Here is a 24,237-nt window from a genome sequence, read left to right as displayed (position 1 = left end):
TAAGTATCCGGATACCAGAGTAATTCATAGTATTCGTTTATTGCACATCTTTCCATTATGTCGAATATGTTTATGCAACCCACCCAAAGACCGGCTCGACGCGTCGTCGGCGGCTCACTGGACTCGTCGGATGTGAACTCGCTTCGGACGGCTTTCTCCCCCCGCCCTACGGACGACACTGAAGTGTTGTCCCAATAGGTTCCAAGCCGGGAGGAGGTGGTCCTGGAGGCGCCGCAAGGCGACCTCCCGGAATCCAGGAGTAAAGGGGATGAAACCCCCCAGGGGTCCAAGTCTGGCTCTAGGCCAGACACCGCTTCGGAACCTTCAAAGGTTCCAGAGTCCAGCGGGGGACCTCCTTCCAAGAGGAGCAAGCCCACCGTGCCGGTGACCCCCGTCCAACCGGAGGCGCCGGACAATATGTTGGAGGTGCTCCAAGGCGCCTCCATCGACGAGGAGCACTGCACCATTATGAGTGCGGTGGTCCAGAAGGTTCAGTCTGCCAAGAGCGGACTGACTGAAGCTTGTACTAGCCTTTTAACAGGCTTTGAGGTAAGTAAAGAATGTGTAAATAATATTACCGCATAGACAGTAGCCCCTGATGCTCTGTTTGGCGTTCGGGAAGAAAAGCCGAATAGAGGATCAAATAAAATTCGCAGGAGTCTAACAAAAGGGAGTCAATATGCATATGCAGGCTTCTCTGCTTGCGTCCGCCGCATTGACTGCGGAAGTGGACACGCTAAAGCAGAACCTCGAGCGGTCCGAGCAAGAGCTCGGGCGTGCCAAGAAGCAGCTCGAGGACAATGAAGGTAAGAAATACCTTGTTTAAACATATATAAAAAGGTGCAATTGCAAAAAATGACTGGATTATCGTGGCTATTGTAGGGGCCACGTCTAAGCTGGCGACCCTTAAGCAAGTGCTTGTCGAGGCCGAGAAGAGGGCGGCCACGGAGCGCACCGAGCGGGAGAAGTATGAGGCCGAGGTTGGCAACGTACGGCAAGAGCTCCAGGCTCTCATGGAAAAACATGAGAGTTTGGAGCTTGACTCAAAGACGCGAGCGTCCGAGCTTGCGGTGGCTATTGAAAATGCCAAGTCTGCCAAGGCCGAATCCCAGAAGACCCTCCAGGAGTTGGATGAGGTGAAGAAGATAGCGGCGGGTAGGGCATTCTTTATGCAAAGAAAACACATAAACGTGAGTTACTTGTTACTTACCCGAATCCGGAGCTCTCCAGGAGCGTTCGCAGATCTTCCCCGGAGTGTGTCCGATGCCGCTGCATTCTATTGAGCCGAGGAGGGCAGCTCGACAGAGAAGGTGTTCTAGTCTCAGTATGCTGAGGCCAGACACCCCGTGCCCCTGAGCGACCAGCTGAAGCAACTGGTCGAGCTCCGCAAGGCGGCCAAATAGGCCATGATGGGCCTCATAGTTCGGCTGTGGCCTGGAGGGGCTCTGCCTGGGAGCTATTTTGGGCTGGTGCGGCGGCTGGTGGAGGCCTGTCCAAGGCTCGAAGTCATCAAGCGCTCCGTCTGCATTGAAGGTGCCCGTAGGGCCCTTGCCCGTGCTAAGGTGCACTGGGGCAAGCTGGATGCTGAGAAGCTTGTGAAGGACGGGCCACCGCCGGGGAAAGAGCATCGCAAGCCCGAGAATTATTATAAGGATGTTCTGAAGGGTGCCTGCCTTGTGGCGGATGAATGTTCTAGGGATGTAATTCTTGAGTGAAACTTGCTCGTTTTGTCCTGTCCGCTGAAAACTTGTTCATATGCGCTAAGCAATGCTATTGGAATTTAAAATATTACCTTCTGTGCGGCTGTTTATCAATTCTGAGAGATGGCAAATCGTCAGCTTCTGCCCCCGTGCCGCTAGTGCTGGGGTGTTCGGGGATAAACCTGAGCGCTCTTTTCCCCATGTTTGGTCCTTCGAGGGAGGCGCTCAGCCCAACGAACAAGGCAATCGGACTATAATGCATGAACACTCTCACTTAGCCATAGAATTCTATAATTTTAAATTTCGGCGAAGCCCCTGGTATTCGGAAGACCGAGTTCGGGGCGCTATCCACGCCTTGGCCGGACAGAGCCGGCTCCTCGCTCTAAGCGGCATAAGTCGTTAGGCACTCGAAAAAACCTCTCGAACAGCGACCAACTCTTGCTTCATCATGATAGTCAGTTTTAGCTTTCTCCACTGAGGTGCTCGACCCAGCTCAGCGGGGGCACAATCGCAGTGGTTCTCCTAGTGCTACCTTAGCCGATATAGCGGAACATAAGGCACCAAAACATAGGAGCCGGGCAAACCCAACTATTGACCCAAGACATGATTCGGAGCCGATGCATATAATGCTATAAGTTCGGGGTGCCGCACTTGTTAAAGTGTTCGGACTTCTCACACCATATTGAGGGGTACTAAAGCCCCTGGCGTATTTAGGCCGTACCAAAGTGTACAGGTGCAATATGTCATTAAGGAACATATATATATATATAAGAGTAATGCAAAAATAGACAAAAGCTATGCACTGTTTATTAAAGAGGGCTGCGATCAAAGCAGAACGATACAAATAATGCGATAAGCAAAAGATTGGACTATGTAACATGTCCGTTCCAGGGGCAAGCTGCGAAATAGTATGTGAAATAGTTACACTGCTCGTGATAGAGACCACCTGGGAGTTCCGTAATGCGGCGCGGCTTGCCTGCTTCCCTAGTTCTTGCATCATTTGTGTGGCAATTGAACTGCCGAACATGCCTTCCGAAGTGTGGAGTCCTGAAAATAAGAGAAAATTAAAAAATCGCCAGCCCCTGGTGCGGTTTAAGCCGTGTTTCGGGCGTGCCGTGATGGTGCCCCTTCCCCTGTACCCATGGTATTTCTAGAGCATAGTTATGTACGCGAAGTACTGGTGTCGCATTTTTGCGAGGGCTGGGGTTGGGGCCGCATTGCTACGCCTGCTCGGATCGTGCCAGGCGGTCTTGTTGTAGGTTACTCCGGGCGCGCTTGACGGTGTCCGGTCGTTTAATGGCCGGACTGGAGAACTTCCTGGAGAGGCTGCTTTGTACTTCCGCTGCAAGGGCCGACGTGTGATCCTCCGTTCGGAGGGAGCGTTCGGTGTTTCCACTGACCGTAATTACTCGTTGAGGGCCTATCATCTTGAGTTCAAGGTATGCGTAGTGTGGTACCACATTGAACTTGGTGAATGTGGTTCGCCCGAGCAATGCATGATAGCCACTACGGAATGGGACTATGTCGAAGAGTAACGCCTTGCTTCGGAAATTATCCGGAGATCCGAAGACCACTTCAAGTGTGACTGAGCCTGTACAGTTGGCCTCTACACCTGGTATTACGCCTTTAAAGATCGTTTTGGTGGGCTTAATCCTCAAGGGATCTATGCCCATTTTCCGCACTGTATCCTGGTAAAGCAGGTTCAGGCTACTGCCGCCGTCCATAAGGACTCTAGTGAGATGAAATCCATCAATAATTGGGTCTAGAACCAATGCGGCGAATCCACCATGACGGATGCTAGTGGGATGGTCCCTTCGATCAAAGGTGATCGGGCAGGAGGACCATGGGTTGAACTTTGGGGCGACTGGCTCTACCGCGTATACATCCCTTAACGCGCGCTTCCGCTCCCTTTTGGGGACGTGGGTTGCGTATATCATGTTCACCGTCCACACTTGTGGGGGAAAACCCTTCTGTCCACTGTTGTTCGGCGGCCGGGGCTTCTCGTCGTCATCGCTATGCAGCCCCTTGTCTTCATTTTTGGTGTTTAACTTGGCTGCCTACTTGAACACCCAACAATCCCTATTGGTGTGATTGGCCGGCTTTTCGGGGGTGCCATGTATCTGGCAGAAGCGGTCGAGTATTCGGTCCAAACTGGACGGTCCCCTAGGATTCCTTTTGAATGGCTTTTTCCACTGACCGGATTTAGAGCCTCTGAATCCGGCATTAACTGCCGTATCCTCAGCATTGTCACCGTTAATGCGGCACATCTGCTTATTGCGACGCGACCTACCACTACTGTCCCTGGTATCCTAATTACCAGGGTTCTTGGTCATATTGTTGCTACGAGCAAGCCAGCTGTCTTCTCCCGCGCACAAGCGGGTCATTAGTGTCGTGAGTGCTGCCATAGACTTCGGCTTTTCCTGTCCAAGGTGCCGGGCAAGCCACTCGTCACGGATATTGTGCTTGAAGGCTCATAGGGCCTCAGCGTCCGGACAGTCGACTATTTGATTTTTCTTTGTTAGGAACCGTGTCCAGAATTGCCTGGACGATTCCTCTGGCTGCTGACTTACGTGACTTAGGTCATCGGCGTCTGGGGGTCGCACATAAGTGCCCTCGAAATTGTCGAGGAATGCGGCTTCCGGGTCCTCCCAACAACTGATTGATCCTGTTGGCAAGCTGTTAAGCCAATGCCGAGCTGGTCCTTTAAGCTTGAGTGGGAGGTATTTGATGGCGTGGAAATCATCACTACGGGCCATGTGGATATGAAGGAGATAATCCTCGATCCATACCGTAGGATCTGTTGTGCCATCATATGATTCGATATTTATGGGTTTGAAACCCTCGGGGATTTGATGATCCATTATTTCGTCTGTGAAGCATAGTGGGTGTGCGGCGCCTCTGTACTGGGCTATATCACGACGTAGCTGCAATGAGCTTTGTCTACTATGTTCGGCCCTGCCGAATTTGTGGACGGCGTGATGGATACTATCTCGAGTCGTGGGGCACCCACGCGATCCGTAGATCGATCTTGTTTGCCTTGCCTTGTCCTCCAACATATCTCGTAAGTCCGGTGCATATTCCCGTGCCTTGGTACGGGGTGCGGCTTGAGTGGAGGGCCGAGAGGCCTCTCTGTCGCGGCCACGAGGTGGCGGGTCGGCCGCATCAAGTGCTTCCTCCTCTAATCGGGGAAGCAACCTGCGCTTTGGGTAGCTCTTGGAGGGGCGTTCGAGTTTATGCTCTTTGGCCGCAAGGACTTCAGTCCATCTGTCGACTAGCAAATCTTGATCAGCTCTAAGCTGTTGTTGTTTTTTCTTGAGGCTTCTTGCCGTGGCCATAAGACTGCATTGAAAATGCTCTTGCTCGACGGGATCCTCTGGCACGACGAATTTGTCGTCGTCAAGGCTTGCCTCGTCTTCGGAGGGAGGCATATAGTTATCGTCCTCGACCTCTCTATCTGCCGCTCTCTCATGAGGGCTGGTTTCTCTATCCTCCTGTGCTAAATCTTGCTGGAGGGGGTTTTCTTCGGCACTTTTCGGAGTATTATTATCCCCCGTGCTGGAATCACCGTATTTGTTTTGGCGGGATTTTGAGCGGCGCCGCTGACGCCGGCGCTTAGGCTGTTTCTTGGAGGGGTCATCCTCCGCTGTTCCATCGCCATATCCTTCTTTTGGGGTGTCCACCATGTATATGTCAAATGACGAGGTGGCTTCCCAGGGCCTGATAGGCACTGGTTCTTCATCGTCTCCGTCATCAGCGTCCATACCGTCGATGTCTTCGGAGTCGAAGTCGAGCATGTCGGTTAAGTCGTCGACAGTGGCTACAAAGTGGGTGGTGGGTGGGCTTTGAATTTCTTCATCGTCCAAATCCCAACCTTGCTGACCATAGTCCGGCCAGGGCTCTCCTTATAAAGAGAGAGACTTCAGTGTCTTCAGAATATCGCCGAAAGGCGAGTGCTGAAACATGTCCCTGACAGTACTCCATAATCGGCGCCCAATCGGATTCGATCGGAAGGGGCGCGGAGGGTTCGGAGTCCGGAGAGGAGTCCGGCTCCTTGGAGTCATGAGTCTCGCAGAGTGCGGGGCTGGTGTTCGGCTCGATCGCTGTTGGGATCGCAGTCCCCGAGGTGGCGTCCAACCACCCATCCTCGATCGACGCAGTTGGCTCCGAATTAAGGGTCGAAGCCGATGCGGGTGTGGCCTCCAGGGCACTGTTCGGCGGCAGAGCTAGATCATGCTCGTCGAGACAGTGTGGCACGCTCGGCAGTGGCTCGAATCCGTCGAAGATCAAGTCCCCACGGATGTTAGCCGTGTAGTTTAAACTTCCAAATCTGACCTGACGGCCAGGGGCGTAGCTTTCGATCTTCTCCAGATGGCCAAGTGAATTGGCCCGCAGTGCGAAGCCCCCGAAGACGAAGATCTGTCCGGGAAGGAAGATCTCACCCTGGATTGCATCGCCATTGATGATCGTAGGAGCCATCAAGCCTGACGGCGACGACACAGAGGAACTCTCAATGAAAGCACCAATGTCGGTGTCAAAACCGGCGGATCTCGGGTAGGGGATCCCGAACTGTGCGTCTAGGCCGGATGGTAACAGGAGGCAAGGGACACCCGGGCCCTCTCGATGGAGGTAAAACCCTACGTCCTGCTTGATTAATATTGATGATATGGGTAGTACAAGAGTAGATCTACCACGAGATCAGAGAGGCTAAACCCTAGAAGCTAGCCTATGGTATGATTGTTGTTGTGTATGTTGTCCTACGGACTAAAACCCTTCGGTTTATATAGACATCGGAGAGGGTTAGGGTTACACAAAGTCGGTTACAATGGTAGGAGATTTGCATATCCGTATCGCCAAGCTTGCCTTCCACACCAAGGAAAGTCCCTTCCAGACACGGGATGAAGTCTTCAATCTTGTATCTTCATAGGCCAGGAGTCCAGCTGAAGGTATAGTCCGGCCATCCGGACACCCCCTAATCCAGGACTCCCTCGGAAACTAAGGGATATTAAGGCCTCCTTTTAATAGAGAACCGGAACAAAGCATTATCACATAGTGAATATATGAACTCCTCAAACTACGGTCATCACCGGTAAGTATCCCGAATATTGTCACTTCGGGGTTAACGGATCATAACACATAATAGGTGACTATAGACTTGCAAGATAGGATCAAGAACTCTCATTTATTGGTGAAAACATAATAGGTTCAGATCTGAAATCATGGCATTCGGGCCCTAGTGACAAGCATTAAGCATAGCAAAGTCATAGCAACATCAATCTCAGAACATAGTGGATACTAGGGATCAAACCCTAACAAAACTAACTCCATTACATGATAAATCTCAGCCAACCCATCACCGTCCAGCAAGCCTACGATGGAATTACTCACGCACGACGGTGAGCATCATGAAATTGGTGGTGGAGGATGGTTGATGATGATGACAGCGACGAATCCCCCTCTCCGGAGCCCCGAACGGACTCCAGATCAGCCCTCCCAGGAGGTTTTAGGGCTTGGCAGCGGCTCCGTATCGTAAAACATGATGATTTCTTTTCTCCTATTTTTTTCTCCCTGAAAGCAGTTATATAGAGTTGGAGTTGGAGTTAGGAGGTCTCCAGGGGGCCCATGAGGTAGGGAGGCGCCCCCACCCTCGTGGCAAGGGTGTGGGCCCCCTGGTCTTCGTCTTTGGCGAGGATTTTTTTACTATTTATTGTAAGGTATTGCGTGGAGTTTCAGGTCATTTCGAGAACTTTTGTTTTCTGCACATAAAACAACATCATGGCAATTCTGCTGAAAACAGCGTCAGTCTGGGTTAGTTCCATCCAAATCATACAAGTTAGAGTCCAAAACAAGGGAAAAAGTGTTTGGAAAAGTAGATACGATGGAGACGTATCAACTCCCCCAAGCTTAAACCCTTGCTTGTCCTCAAGCAATTCAGTTGACAAACTGAAAGAAATAAAGAAAAACTTTTACAAACTCTGTTTGCTCTTGTTGTTGTAAATATGTCAAGCTAGCATTCAAGTTTTCAGCAAAGATTATAACTAACCACATTTGCAATAATTCTCAGGTCTCATGATTACCCATATCAATAGCAGGATCAACTAGCAAGCCATAATAATAAATCTCGGATGACAACACTTTCTCAAAACAATCATAATATGATATAACAAGATGGTATCTCGCTAGCCCTTTCTGAGACTGCAAAACATAAATTCAGAGCACCTTTAAAGATCAAGGACTGACTAGACATTGTAATTCATGGTCAAAGAGATCCAGTCAAGTCATACTCAATGTAAACTAACAATAATGAATGCAAATGACAATGGTGCTCTCCAACTGGTGCTTTTTAATAAGAGGATGATGACTCAGCATAAAAGTAAATAGATAGGCCCTTCGCAGAGGGAAGCAGTGCTTTGTAGAGGTGCCAGAGCTCGGTTTTGAAATAGAGGTGAATAATATTTTGAGCGGTATACTTTCATTGTCAACATAACAACCAAGAGATGGCGATATCTTCCATGCTACACACATTATAGGCGGTTCCCAAACAGAATGGTAAGGTTTATACTCCCCCTCCACCAACAAACATCAATCCATGGCTTGCTCGAAACAACGAGTGCCTCCAACATACATCAGGTCCCAGGGGGAGTTTTGTTTAGCAATTATTTTTGGTTTAGTTTGCATAAAGCATGGGACTAGGCATCCCGGTGACCAGCCATTTATCTCGTGAGTGAGGAGCGGAGTCCACTCCTCTTGAGAATAACCCGCCTAACATGGAAGATACAGACATCCCTAGTTGATACATGAGCTATTCGAGCATACAAAATAGGATATTTATTTGAAGGTTTAGAGTTTGGCACATACAAATTTACTTGGAACGGCAGGTAGATACTGTATATAGGTAGGTATAGCGGACTCATCTGGAATAACTTTGGGGTTTAAGGGATTGGATGCACAAGCAGTATTCCCGCTTAGTACAGGTGAAGGCTAGCAAAAGACTGGGAAGCGACCAACTAGAGAGTGACAACAGCCATGTACATGCATTAAAATTAATAAACATTGGATGCAAGCATGAGTAGGATATAATCCACCATGAACATAAATATCGTGAAGGCTATGTTGTTTTGTTTCAACTACATGCGTGAACATGTGCCAAGTCAAGTCACTTAAATCATGCAGAGGAGGATACCACAAATCATACCACATCATAACCATTTTAATAGCATGTTGGCACGCAAGGTAAACCATTATAACTCATAGCTAATCAAGCATGGCACAAGCAATTATGATCTCTAATTGTCATTGCACACATGTTTATTCATAACAAGCTGAATCAAGAACGATGAACTCATCATATTTACAAAAACAAAAGAGGTCGAGTCCGTACCAGCTTTTCTCATCTCAGTCAGTCCATCATATATCGTCATAATTGCACGACCGAACGATGTGAATAATAATAAGAGTGCACGTGCATTGGACTAAGCTGGAATCTGCGAGCATTCAATAAACAGGAGAAGACAAGGCAATATGGGCTCTTTTGTCAGATAAACAATAATGCATATAAGAGCCATTTCAACAATTTAATTATGGTCTTCTCCTACTGACCCCCAAGGAAAAGAAAAGAAATAAAACTATTTACACGGGAAAGCTCCCAACAAGGAAAAGAAGAACAGGAAATATTTTGGGGTTTTCTTTTTGATTACTACTACAAGCATGGAAATTAAATTAATTAAAAGCTACAACTAATTTTTTTGTTTTTTCTTAAGGTTTATTAAACACACAAAAAGAAAGCATAAAAGGAAATAAACTAGCATGGATGATACAATGAAAAAGTATGAGCACCGACATCTAGCAATGAGTGCGTGTGAACATAAATGTAATGTCGGTGAGAAATATGTACTCCCCCAAGCTTAGGCTTTTGGCCTAAGTTGGTCTATGGCCACGGCTGGCCTGGCTGATATCCATAATAATAGTTGTTGGGGTCGTACTGTGATGAGGACGAAGAAGGCTCCGATTGCCACTGGCTGGCAATCATCTCCGGATCCCACTGATAGTTAGACTGTCGTGAAGGATCAAATTGTGGTTCCGGTTCTGGCTCCTCGGCTGGTGCAGGGTTTCGGTAGGCGTGAATAGCCGTCAACGGAACAAGGTACGTACCTACAGTCAAATCAAACAAAGAAGGAGCAGGCAAGGTAATAGTCTCAGGATGATGTTTATTAAAGAACAATTGATATTTAAGCTCTCCTGCCCTATTCTTAATAATAAAATCATGTGCGACCATACTTCTTTAATCTAGATAAACACGTGGAAGCACTTTTTCTTCCTTCTCAGCATGCCTAATGGGTATGTTAAAATGTGCAGCTAGGCGTGTAGCATAGATGCCTTCAAAGATGGGACCCTTTGTACGGTTCAGACTTAACCGTTTAGCAATAATACCGCCCATACTAAAAGTGTTATCACTGTATAAACCGTGGAGCAGAATAATTATATCAGGGATACTAAGGTTTCCATAGTTTCCGCGTCCAATTAAGAAACGACTAGCAAATAATGCAAAGTAACGTAAAACAGGAAAATGTATGCTAGTGATTCGTGCATCGGAAACCTTCCTAGTTTCTCCTACAGTGATAGTATCAATAAACCCCTCCACATCATCATGATGTGGTTCTTCTGTCTTGCCCCCAAAAGGGACTAAACAAATCCGACTGAAATCATAAAGTGACATCTCCTTCTGCTCATCATATAAATGAAACTCCACCGTAGGTGGTGAGTTCCCAGAATGAAAATGAAAGTTTTGCACAAAGGTATTTGTGAGTAAGAGATACTGATCGCATTGGTCGTGGAGGAAAGCGGTGAGGCCTGCATTATGAACCAATTCATGAAATTCTTCATAAATCCCGGCTGCTGTCAAGAAATCCTCGAAAGGCCATTCACACGCCCGAACCTCTACGGTGCGCGACAAATTATACTTAGGCTTCAGTGCCTTTTCCTTCGAGCTTTGGCTCGATGAACCCCTCAATAATCTCCTCTTCATTTTCTTAAAAATTCTGAAATTTTTAGTAACTTCAAAATAAAAGTAAACCAAACTCAATAATATTGATAGCAACTACTCCTAAAAGTGCCTAGGGCCTATATCATGCATCAAAACTACTTTTGATCATATAAATTTGACATGCAAGCTCAAGAACAGGGTCACCTAAGCGGCAAAAAATTTCAATGAATAAAGCATTAGAACAAAAACTAATTGGACCAATGGAGGAGTAACATACCAAGGAACAATCTCCCCAAGCAGTTTTGTGAGAGGTGCTTTGAGCAAGGAGATTGAAAATGGCAGCAAAGAGGGCTGGAACTCATGCTTGAGTTGGTTTTCGTGTTTGTGGGAGGAAGAAGAAGAGCATGGGTGCAGGAATAAGTGGAGGAGGGCCACCGTGGGCCCACGAGGCAGGGGGCGCACCCTAGGGGGTTGGGCGCGCCCTCCACCCTCGTGGCAAGGTGGTTGGCCCCCTGGTGTGTTCTTTGTTCCATAAATCCTCAAATATTCTAGAAAAAATCATATTTAAATTTCAGGGCATTTGGAGAACTTTTATTTTCGAGGTATTTATATATTGCACGGATAATCAGATAACAGACAGAAAATCATTTATTTTTAGTTTATTTCAACTAAATAACAGAAAGTATAGAGAGGGTACAGAAAGTTGTGCTTCTAGTTTCATCCATCTCATGCTCATCAAAAGGAATCCACTAACAAGGTTGATCAAGTCTTGTTAACGAACTCATTCCGATTAACATGAAACCGGAGAAATTTCAAATAACACTAGGTTACCTCAACGGGGATAAGCACATCCCCAATAGTATATCATATTTCTTCTTTATAGTAGGAAGAGGAAATTCAAAACCTCCAAATATAATCGATGGATTTTTCTGATAGAATTGATACTATGAACTTGAGGTTGTTTCCTTGGAAAATGTACCGTATGCTCATTACCATTAACATGAAAAGTGACATTGCCTTTGTTGCAATCAATAAAAGCCCCTACAGTATTAGGAAAAGGTCTTCCAAGAATAATAGACATACTATCGTCCTCAGGAATATCAAGGACAACAAAGTCCGTTAAAATAGTAATGTTTGCAACCACAACAGGCACATCCTCACAAATACCGACTGGTATAGCAGTTGATTTATCAGCCATTTGCAAAGATATTTCAGTAGGTGTCAACTTATTCAAACCAAGTCTACGATATAAAGAGAGAGGCATAACACTAACACTAGCTCCAAGATCACATAAAGCAGTTTTAACATAGTTTCTTTTAATAGAGCATGGTATAGTGGGTACTCCGGGATCTCCAAGTTTCTTTGGTATTCCACCCTTGAAAGTATAATTAGCAAGCATGGTGGAAATTTCAGCTTCTGGTATCTTTCTTTTATTTGTAATAATATCTTTCATGTACTTAGCATAAGGATTAGTTTTGAGCATATTAGTTAATCGCATACACAGAAAGATAGGTCTAATCATTTCAGCAAAGCGCTCAAAATCCTCATCATCCTTTTTCTTGGATGGTTTGGGAGGAAAAGGCATGGGTTTCTGAACCCAAGGCTCTCTTTCTTTACAATGTTTCCTAGCAACAAAGTCTTTCTTATCATAACATTGATTCTTTGATTGTGGGTTATCAAGATCAACAGCAGGTTCAATTTCTACATCATTATCATTACTAGGTTGAGCATCATTATGAACGTCATCATTAACATTTTCATTAGGTTCATGTTCATTGCCACATTGTGTTTCAGCATCAGACATAGAGATATCATTTGGAATACCAGGTGGTTCAGCAATAGGTTCACTAGAAGTTTGCACGGTTCTATCATTTTTCTTTTTCTTCTTTTTAGAAGAACTAGGTGCATCAATTTTATTTCTCTGAGAATCTTGCTCAATTCTCTTACGGTGGCCTTCATGATACAAAGGATCCTGAGTCATTATACCAGTTCTAGTAGCCACTTTAACATCATAATCATTTTTCTTACTATTCATCTCATTGAGCAATTCCTTTTGAGCTTTAAGTACTTGTTCTACTTGAGTGGTAACAATAGAAGCATGTTCACTAATAAGTTTAAGTTCACCTTTGACATTAGCTATATAATCACCCAAGTGTCCAAGCATATTTGAGTTGTATTTTAATTGTCTACCAAAATAAGCATTAAAGTCTTCTTGCTTAGCCATAAATTTATCAAACTCATCTAAGCATGGGCTAGCAAATTTAGTAAATGGGATTTCAGCTTTATCATATCTATAGAGAGAATTTACATTTACTACCTGTGTCAGGTTATCGAGGTCTGTAGGTTCTTCAATAAATAAAGGATTAAGATCATATGTTTCTTCAATAGGCGGTAAATTAAGACCATGTATTTCTTCAATAGGAGGTAAATTCTTAACATCTTCAGCTTTAATACCTTTTCTTTCATAGATTTCTTTGCCTCTTACATATCTTCGGGACTGAGAAATAGAATACCCCTCTTCTTCGGAGTTGGTTTAGGAATAGGATCGTTAATTGGAGCAGGAGCTGGCTCAGGAGGTGCCTAATTATTTTCATTTTTCAACATATTGTTCAAAAAAAATTCAGCTTCATCCGGTGTTCTTTCCCTGAAAAGAGAACTAGCACAACTATCCAGGTAATCTCTGGAAGCATTGGTTAGTCCATTATAAAAGATATTAAGTATTTCATTTTTCTTAAGAGGATGATCAGGCAAATCATTAAGTAACTTGAGAAGCCTCCCCCAAGCTTGTGGGAGACTCTCTTCTTGAATTTGCACAAAGTTGTATATTTCCTTTAAAGCAGCTTGTTTCTTATGAGCAGGGAAATATTTAGCAGAGAAGTAGTAAATCATATACTGTGGACTACGCACACAACCAGGATCAAGAGAATTAAACCATATCTTAGCATCACCCTTTAATGAGAATGGAAATATTTTAAGGGTATAAAAGTGGCGAGATCTCTCATCATTAGTGAACAGGGTAGCTATATCATTTAATTTAGTAAGATGTGCCACAACAGTTTCAGATTCATAGCCATGAAATGGATCAGATTCAACCAAAGTAATTATATCAGCATCAACAGAGAATCCATAATCCTTATCAGCAACACAGATAGGTGAAGTAGCAAAAGAAGGGTCAGGTCACATCCTAGCATTTAGAGATTGCTTATTCCATTTAGCTAATAACATTTTGAGTTCATATCTATCTTTGCAAGCTAAAATAGCTAAAGAAGCTTCTTGATATAATAAATAAACCTCAGGAATAACAAGTGATTCTTCATCCTCACTTTCATCTTCATAATTAGATTCAATATTTTCAATCTCTCTACCCCTAGCAAGTCGTTCCTCAAGAAAATCACCAAGTGGCATAGTAGTATCAAGCATAGAAGTAGTTTCATCATATGTATCATGTATAGCAGAAGTAGCATCATCAATAACATGTGACATATCAGAACGGATAGCAGAAGCAGGTTTAGGTGTCGCAAGCTTACTCATAACAGAAGGTGAATCAAGTGCAGAGCTAGATGGCAGTTCCTTACCTCGCCTCATAGTTGAGGGATAAATTGTTGTCTTAGCGTCTTTCAAGTTCTTCATAGTGTCTAGCAGATATAAATCCCAAGTGACTCAAAGAATAGAGCTATGCTCCCCAGCAACGGCGCCAGAAATTAGTCTTGATAACCCACAAGTATAGGGGATCGCAACAGCTTTCGAGGGTAGAGTATTCAACCCAAATTTATTGATTCGACACAAGGGGATCCAAAGAATATTCCCAAGTATTAGCAGCTGAGTTGTCAATTCAACCACACCTGGAAACTTAGTATGTTCTGCAGCAGAGTGTTTAGTAGCAAAGTAATATGATAGTGATGGTTACGGTAACAAAAGAGCAACGAAAGCAAAGTGATATTTTTGGTATTTTGTAGTGATTGCAACAATAGCAACAGGAAAGTAAATAAGCGTAAACCAATATATGGAAAGCTCGTAGGCATCAGATCAATGATGGATAATTATGCCGGATGCGGTTCATCATGTAACAGTGATAACATAGGGTGACACAGAACTAGCTCCAATTCGTCAATGTAATGTAGGCATGTATTCCGAATATAGTCATACATGCTTATGGAAAAGAACTTGCATGACATCTTTTGTCCTACCCTCCCGTGGTAGCGGGGTCCTAATGGAAACTAAGGGATATTGAGGCCTCTTTTTAATAGAGAACTGGAACAAAGCATTAGCACATAGTGAATACATGAACTCCTCAAACTACGGTCATCACCGGTAAGTATCCCGATTATTGTCTCTTCGGGGTTAACGGATCATAACACATAATAGGTGACTATAGACTTGCAAGATAGGATCAAGAACTCTCATTTATTGGTGAAAACATAATAGGTTCAGATCTGAAATCATGGCATTCGGGCCCTAGTGACAAGCATTAAGCATAGCAAAGTCATAGCAACATCAATCTCAGAACATAGTGGATACTAGGGATCAAACCCTAACAAAACTAACTCGATTACATGATAAATCTCATCCAACCCATCACTGTCCAGCAAGCCTACGATGGAATTACTCACGCATGGCGGTGATCATCATGAAATTGGTGATGGAGGATGGTTGATGATGACGACGGTGACGAATCCCCCTCTCCGGAGCCCTGAACAGACTCCAGACCAGCCCTCCCAAGAGGTTTTAGGGCTTGGCGGCGGCTCCGTATCGTAAAACGCGATGTTTTCTTCTCTCCTATTTTTTTCTCCCCGAAAGCAGTTATATAGAGTTGGAGTTGGAGTTGGAGTCGGGAGGTCTCCAGGGGGCCCATGAGGTAGGGGGCGCACCCCCTAAGGCGCGCCCCCACCCTCGTGGAAAGGGTGTGGGCCCCCTGGTCTTCATCTTTGGCGAGTATTTTTTATTATTTATTGTAAGGTACTCCGTGGAGTTTCAGGTCATTCCGAGAACTTTTGTTTTCTGCACATAAAACAACATCATGGCAATTCTGCTGAAAACAGCGTCAGTCCGGGTTAGTTCCATTCAAATCATACAAGTTAGAGTCCAAAACAAGGGCAAAAGTGTTTGGAAAAGTAGATACGTTGGAGACGTATCACTCTTCCCAGAGAATCGCTTGTGGTTCAAAGTAAGCGTTTCCAACGCCGAGGATTGGTTGAGTTCAAGTTCATTTTATTACTTGTTATTTGTTGTGTGATAAAAACTTTAGTGTTTATAATGTACCCTCGTTGTCGTTGTGGGTTGATGACCTATTGTATGTAATACAATGATATGCCTGTGATAAACTTACTAAATTTAGGAATGGCTTTCAAGTCGCTTCTCTGAGTGGGTGCTGCGATGGTGCAACATGAAGGAAATATGCCCTAGAGGCATTGTTGAGGAAATCGTTAACTGGTAGCTGCTCGGCCGGCTGGTGAGTAGGGGATTAATAGGATAATCGGCAAGTTAATCGGCCATTTAATCAATTAATCGGACGATTTATCGGGTAATTGGCTACCCGGGGACCATATGAGTAGGGATTAATCGGCAAGTTAACTGGTTAATCGGATGAATTCTTCAACAGGGCCTAGAGGCAATAATAAAGTTGTTATTTATATTTCCTTATATCATGATTAATGTTTATTATTCATGCTAGAATTGTATTAACCGGAAACTTAGTACATGTGTGAATACATAGACAAATAGAGTGTCACTAGTATGCCTCTACTTGACTAGCTCGTTGAATCAAAGATGGTTAAGTTTCCTAGCCATAGACATGAGTTGTGATTTGATTAACGGGATCACATGTCAGGACCCCGATTCCAAGTCACATCGATCTAGCCGGTAACCCCTCATATCACTTTGCGGCCTCACGCACGGTATTCCCGCGGGTGTCGCCTTACCATGGCCCGGGACCGTTTGCGCCTTTTGGCTCACGTATATGATAGTGTCGCTAGCATCCATATGACAGAGAACCCGGGCTGACATGACTAGTCATGAACCCAAAGTGGCACTAACTTACGGGGACGGGCATACATGAATCAACATCGAGCATGTCGGTCAGCAGCGTGCGAATCCGGGCTGTAGCACTGGGCTAACAGGACTCCGGTGAACCGGGCTAGAGCAGGCTAGGTAGGACTCCGGATGTCACCGCGTGACATTTCCCCGAAGGGACAGACACAGGAACGAAGTGAATCACATGTCGGCCAGTCAAGTGTTCCGGAGCAGTAGTGCTGGGCTAGCCGGACTTCGGTGAATCGGGCTGTAGTGGACTACTATGGCTCATGGAAGCACAGGACTACATTTCCCCATAAGAGAGGCTACCAAGGATAAACAACTAGGTTGTCGGATCCCCACATACCAAGCATTTCAATCATACACACAATATGCTCGATATGTGTAAATTCAACATGGCACCACAACATAACTCTACGACTCAAGTATTTATTCATTAGGCTCCAAGGAGCGAGATATTACAAACATGGGTCTCATGACCCAACATTCAGAGCATACAAGTCAAAGCACATGCGGAAGCTTAACTTGTCTGAGTACAGACAACTAAAAATGAAGAAGGCTGAGGAGCCTGACTATCTACAAGACCCTCCCAAGGGTACAAGATCGTAGCTGAGGTAACAAGCTAAACGTCGAAGTCCACGTGGAACTACTAGCGAGACTGAAGTCTCTCTGCAAAAACATAAATTAAGCAAACGTGAGTACAAATGTACCCAGCAAGACTTACATCAGAACTATCTACATATGCATCGGTATCAACAAAGGGGTGGTGGAGTTTAACTGCAGCAAGCCAGCTTTGACTCGGTGGTTATCCTGAACTACGACTGCAAGAAACTCTTTTGAGGTGGCGCACACGAGTCCACAAATTCACCATACCAATACACCACTATGGATCCGCTCCCGCCTCCCTGCGAGAATGCCATCCATAGCACTCATGCTTATCTTGCGAGTTTTAGAGTATCCACTTTCACTTGTCTATGAACTATGCAAGGGGTCCAAGTTTCCATATCCGAGGAATCCGGCTATTCGAATAGATAATGATAACCCTGCAGGGGTGTACTTCTTCACACACGCTCTCACCACTGACCACCATGTACACATCGTGTATCTCAGCAACCTTCAAGCGGAAGCCTGGCGAGGGAGTCGGCCATGACCTGCCTAACCAACAAGTCTCTAGTCCAGTTTTATCGCCTATTCGGGTTCCATCCGCAAGGAGATCCGGCCGGGGTGTCGCTCACGGCCCCAAACGATGTGAGCAGGGTTCCCAAGCCCACCATCCGGGTGCCACTTGGTACACCGTGCCACTGTGCCTATTCTGTCCCAAGCCCACCTATACCATGTGCCACTTGGTAGACTACTAACACTACCTACAAACACCAGAAACTAGTTGCAACTCCTGGACAGAGCTCAGGTTGATTAATAAGTCGAGAGAGCTTGGAGCGCCCGGAGCCCAATGTGTGGTAGTAACTGTTCATGGATCACAAACACAGAACTCAGTTCCAGAGGACGGCTGCAATGATACAACCCACCATGTACTCCTACATGGCCTCTCACCGCTACCTTTACCAAATCGTATTCACACACTTAGCTCTCAACAGTAGGACATGTTCACCACATTCCAATTCATCCCCGATGAATCAGACCTGACTCAACTCTAAGCAGTAGCAGGCATGACAACAAGCATGAATGAGTAGGCACATCAGGGCTCAAACAACTCCTACTCATGCTAGTGGGTTTCATCTATTTACGGTCGCAATGACAGGTCATGCAGAGGAAAGGGGTTCAACTACCGCAGCATGTAACAGTTGAATCGTTGTTGTCCTAATGCAGTAAAAGAGAGCAGGAGCAAGAGACTGGGACTGTATCGGAATGAACAAGGGGGTTTTGTTTGCCTGGCACTTCTGATGATAGTATAGCTCTTCATCGGTGTCATCGAATTCATCGCTGGATCAACGTCTACTGAGGGGGGACAAACACCGGCAACTGAGAAAGAGCACAATCAACACATGATGATATGCAACAATATGATGCATGCTATGGCATGGCAATATGAATGTGTTTTGGTCTAATGCAACAGAAAGTCATTTTAATTGAAGTGGAATTCAAAACTATATCAAATTCCAACTCCAAACCTATTATGAAATTTGCCCTAATCATGTTTCATCCCAAACAGTGAGGTTAGCTTTCTCAAACATGCATGAAAATGGTACAGATGGATTCCTTGAATTTTTCTGATAATTTTTCATATATAATTTATTTCATTTGGAGCTATAGATTATTTTCTATGATTTTTCAAAGTTTTGGAAATTTTCTAGATTATTTTTAATCCAGAAAATTATTAACTGCATCAGCATTGTGCAAGCATGACGTCAGCGAGTCAACTGGGGCTGACCAGGTCAAACCTGACTAGTGGGGTCTACTGGTCAGTGACCCAGGGCTGTGTTGTGTGGCTGGCAGGTGGGCCTGGTCAATGGTCACGTCAGCAGGGTCAAATCTGACGCCTGGGTCCATCAGGATTAAGTTAAGTCTAACTAATTTTGTTAGTGGTTTAACTAAGCTGGTGGGGCCCAGCTGTCGGTGGCATAGGGGCTTAGTTAGTGGGGTGATTAACCCCTAATTACGGCGCCACGTCACCCTCGCCGGAGTTCAGCCGGCGGCGACCAAAACACGCGGCGGAGGCTCACCGGAGTGGCTCGGGACAGTGCTATAGAGGGTGGTTTGCGATGGGGTTTGGCTCTACGGGGAGCTGGAGGAGTGGCGCATCCACTGGTGGCAGCGACTGGAGCTGGGGTGGCCAGAGCTGACGGCGGCGAGCTCTTTTGCGGCCGCCGGAGTTCGGGCAAGTGTGGCCACGTGGTTCCAGTGCATGAGGAAGCTATCTAGAGGCTGCATTGGACTCGACGTTTCTCCAGGAGCACGCCGGAGGCACAAGCTCGAGTGGAGGTGCACGGTGGCTGCGGGAGCAACGACCATGGCGGACGGCGGCGCTCGGGTACGGCGGCTGGCACGGCTAGAAGACAGGAACGAGCTCGGGGAGGAGGGAGAAAGGCGGCAGAGCTCACATCGAGTGCAGGGGACGCCGAAGCAGGCTCGGGGAAGGCCTGGAGCAGGCGGGGCATCGGCGGCGATCTCCGGCATCCGAGAAGGGGAACGATGACGAGCCACTCGTCTTAGGGCAGGTCTGCTTGGTTCCTTCGGCTTGGCAGACGAAAACGACGACGACGGAGCCACTGGACACACTGGACGGACGAGGGAGGCCCGGTGGCCGCGGTGAACAGCATCGGCGGCGACGACCTCTGCTCGGTGGTGCTCGGGAAGAGAGAGCAGACGAGGGGAGAGAGGGCGATGAGTGAGGGAGAAGAGAGAGAGGGAGCCAGGGGTGTCATGGCATCGTCTTGGCGCGTCGGGGCAGCGGTGGGAAGCAGGAGGTGGCGGGGCGCGTGCTCGCGCGCGGTGGCCACGCTCCTCTCATCCTCCTGGCAGGAGGTTGAGGGTGACTGGCACGACGCTGTGGGCCGGGACGCACAGTAGCAGGCCGGCTAGGCTGGACAGGTAAGCGCCTGGTAGGTCTTCTGCTCTTTTTTAATTTTTCTTCTGTTTTTTTATTTAATTTCCACTGAATTCAAATTCAAATAAATTTGAAAACAGTGCCAAAACTCCCTTGGATAATTTTATGTCACTTAAGGTCTACTCCTCATATACATAAAATATCTCAAGGCATTTGAAAATATATTCATTATATATTATGAATATAACTCCAAATTCAAATAGAATATTGATTTAAAATCAGAGCCCAAATAATTCCTTAGAAATGTTCCAAAATTTTGGTTTCATTTATAACTCGTGCCAAAATTGTCAGAGCTATTTCTAGGGCATTTTGGATTTACTGATTGCAAATTTAGGGTTTCTTGCCCTTTTATTAAAATGATTTCTGAGGCGTTCAATTTCCTCATTTCAATTTTTGGAATATAGACATGATGCACACATGTAGCTAGCCTAGAGCATTACCAGAAGCTAGGGATGTGACATCACATCATTAGAGAATGATGTGATTGACTTGACCCATTCCGTTAGCTTAGCACTTGATCGTTTGGTATGTTGCTATTGCTTTCTTCATGACTTATACATTTTCCTATGACTATGAGATTATGCAACTCCTGAATACCGGAGGAACACTTTGTGTGCTACCAAACGTCACAACGTAATTGGGTGATTATAAAGGTGCTCTACAGGTGTCTCCAATGGTACTTGTTGAGTTGGCATAGATCGAGATTAGGATTTGTCACTCCAATTGTCGGAGAGGTATCTCTGGGCCCTCTCGGTAATGCACATCACTATAATCCTTGCAAGCAATGTGACTAATGAGTTAGTTGCGGGATGATGCATTACGGAACGAGTAAAGAGACTTGCCGGTAACGAGATTGAACTAGGTATTGAGATACTGACGAACGAATCTCGGGCAAGGAACATACCGATGACAAAGGGAACAACGTATGTTGTTATGCGGTTTGACCGATAAAGATCTTCGTAGAATATGTTGGAGCCAATATGAGCATCCAGGTTCCACTATTGGTTATTGACCAGAGACGTGTCTCGGTCATGTCTACATAGTTCTCGAACCCATAGGGCCGCACGCTTAATGTTATGTGACGGTCAGTATTATGAGTTTATGTGATTTGATGTATCGAAGGTAGTTCGGAGTCCCGATGAGATTGGGAAATTGACGAGGAGTCTCTAAATGGTCGATATGTAAAGATCGATATATTGGACGACTATATTCGGACACCGGAAGTGTTCCGGGTGGTTTTAGAGAAAACCGGAGTGACGGCGGGGTTACCGGAACCCCCCGGAGAAGTATTGGGCCTTAGTGGGCCTAAGGGGAGAGAGAGGGCAGCAGCCCAGGAGGTGGCGCGCCCCCTCCCATGAGGAGTCCGAATTGGACTTGGGGAGGGGGCGCGGACCCTCTTTCCCTCTCCCTCTCCCTCTCTTTCCTTCCCCCTTCTCTCTTTCTAGTTGGACTAGGAAAGGGGAGTCCTACTCCTACTAGGAGGAGGACTCCCCCTCCTTGGCGTGCCCCAAGGGCCGGCCGGCCTCCCCCCTTGCTCCTTTATATACGGGGGTAGGGGGCACCTCTAGGGACACAAGTTGATCTATTGATCTCTCCCAGCCATGTGCAGTGGCCCCCACCATATTCCACCTCGGTAATATCGTAGCAGTGCTTAGGAGAAGCCCTGCGTCGTTAGCATCATCAACACCGTCATCACGCCGTCGTGCTGACGGAACTCTCTCGCAAAGCTCTGCTGGATCGGAGTTCATGGGACGTCATCGAGCTGAACATGTGCAGAACTCGGAGGTGCCGTATGTTCGGTCCTTAATCGGTCGGATCATGAAGACGTACGACTACATCAACCGCGCTGTCATAACGCTTCCGCTTTCGGTCTACGAGGGTACGTGGACACACTCTCCCCTCTCGTTGCTATGCATCACCATGATCTTGCGTGTGCGTAGGAAAATTTTGAAATTACTACATTCCCCAATAGTGGCATCCGAGCCAGGTTTATGCGTAGATGTCATATGCACGAGTAGAACACAAGTGAGTTGTGGGTGATACAAGTCATACTGCTTACCAGCATCTCACACTTTGGTTCGGAGGTATTGTTGGATGAAGCGGCCTGGACCGACATTACGCGTACGCTTACGCGAGACTGGCTCTACCGACAGGCTTTGCACATAGGTGGCTGGCGGATGTCAGTTTCTCCAACTTTAGTTGAACCGAGTGTGGCTACGCCTGGTCCTTGAGAAGGTTAAAACAGCACTAACTTGACGAACTATCGTTGTGGTTTTGATGTGTAGGTAAGAACGGTTCTTGCTCAGTATGACACTCCAAAATTTTTGATTTGTTTTTTATCAAAATCTTTATTTGATTTGGAGGAGGCTATTAAATTTTTTTCTTAAACCCTCTCCCTCTCAAAACTTTTATGACAAATATTTGGGTACTCTTCTCAACCTTGATTTTTGGTCTTGAGAACTTTTCATTTTGTCTTGACTCTACTCTAGTTATTTTTGAAATTTCTTCTATTAAGAAGAAACCCTAGGGATTATGGGTTTGTTCTTTTCCCATTCAAAATTTCCTCTTTTGCCATGTCACATATTGACATTTCCTTCCAAAACCCATCCCTGCCTTGAATCAAGTCAAAACTCCCACCTCCAGCAAGTTTCAAGCCATTTTTGATTTTTATTCAATTTATTTTAACCTCAAAACTATTTCTGTGATTTGTTTTGGACCTAGGTGATTTGCAAAGGAACTACAAGTTTCCTTTGGAGTTTTCACTCCAAACAAACTCCTCTGACTAGTCCTTAGTACCGCCAACCTAGATCCATCAAGATCCACTTGTCCTCAGTTTAAAAATTTCAAAATTTGCCCACTGCAAGTTTGGACCAGAAATGCCATTTTTGGTGAAATTCACATTTTCCTTTTTTCAAAAATTCTAAGATAATTCATGCAGCTTCCAGATACACCAAGAGGACACCTCACCAAAGATCAGCTCCAGAAAAATTTCCCACGTGACAAAAACATTTCATCGAACACCTGGCATGCACTGTTTCTGTCCGAATTCAGAAAAGTTCAGAGATTCAGTGTCTGGGTTCGGTCGACAGTGTCGTTTCGTCAGAACCCGTCGACAATCTCGCCAGTGGCCTCCTTAGATCAATGCTCACTACTCCCCCTTCTTATCCGGTGCGCCGCACACTCGCTTGGCCGGGCGTGGGTGTTGGTGGCGACGTGGCTCGCCAGCTCTGACATCTTCTGCGGTGGTAGAACCACCCATGGCGGCCAACAGAGGCCGGCCCTGCCTTTCAGCACCGTCCGGCACCGCCCCAGCCACCAGAGCCCTCCGCGTGTCCACCCCCTCCTGTGTGCACGACTGCGGCACCGTCGCCGTGGCCTGGCAAGCACAGAGCGTGCTCTCTGCTGCCGACGGGCCCGCGAGGCGCCGTTCCATCGAAGCCGCAGAGCAGGCCAAATCCAACCGAGGTTAGTGTCTGAGTGGAGCCAGTGGATCATCTCGAAGCTGCCCAATCACCTAAATGGCCCGTTCAACCCCTGCATAGCCGTAGCCATCGCCGGAGTTATCCCGTTCTCGGGCACCGCCTCGGTCAGCTATAAAAAGGGGCCTCGAGCTCGATCTCGACCAAGCCTCACCCCTCCACCCCTCCAGAGTCACGCTCAGCCACTAAGAGGACCTCGAGAGGGTCTTCTCCTCTGTCTCCGGCTGCCCCGATCCACCTCGGGCCCCAGCGTGATTCACTCTGGTGAGACCACCCCGCCTCCCAGACCTTGCCAGTCGTCTCCTACTACACCTAGTGCTCTAACCCGAACCCCAATTTGAAGCTTGCAACTCTGCTTGGAGAGAATCAACCTCACCCGAACCACCGTCCGCCGGAGTTGGGGCCGCCGCCGACGTGCCGCTCGTCGACGCTCAACTCCACCACCCACAGGTGCGGAAGAACACGGTGAACACGTTGGTACCC

The sequence above is a fragment of the Triticum dicoccoides genome, chromosome 3A, assembly GCF_002162155.2.
Source record: "Triticum dicoccoides isolate Atlit2015 ecotype Zavitan chromosome 3A, WEW_v2.0, whole genome shotgun sequence".
Taxonomy (NCBI): domain Eukaryota; kingdom Viridiplantae; phylum Streptophyta; class Magnoliopsida; order Poales; family Poaceae; genus Triticum; species Triticum dicoccoides.
The sequence above is the reverse complement of the archived record's forward strand: the minus strand, read 5'-3'. Positions refer to the sequence as shown.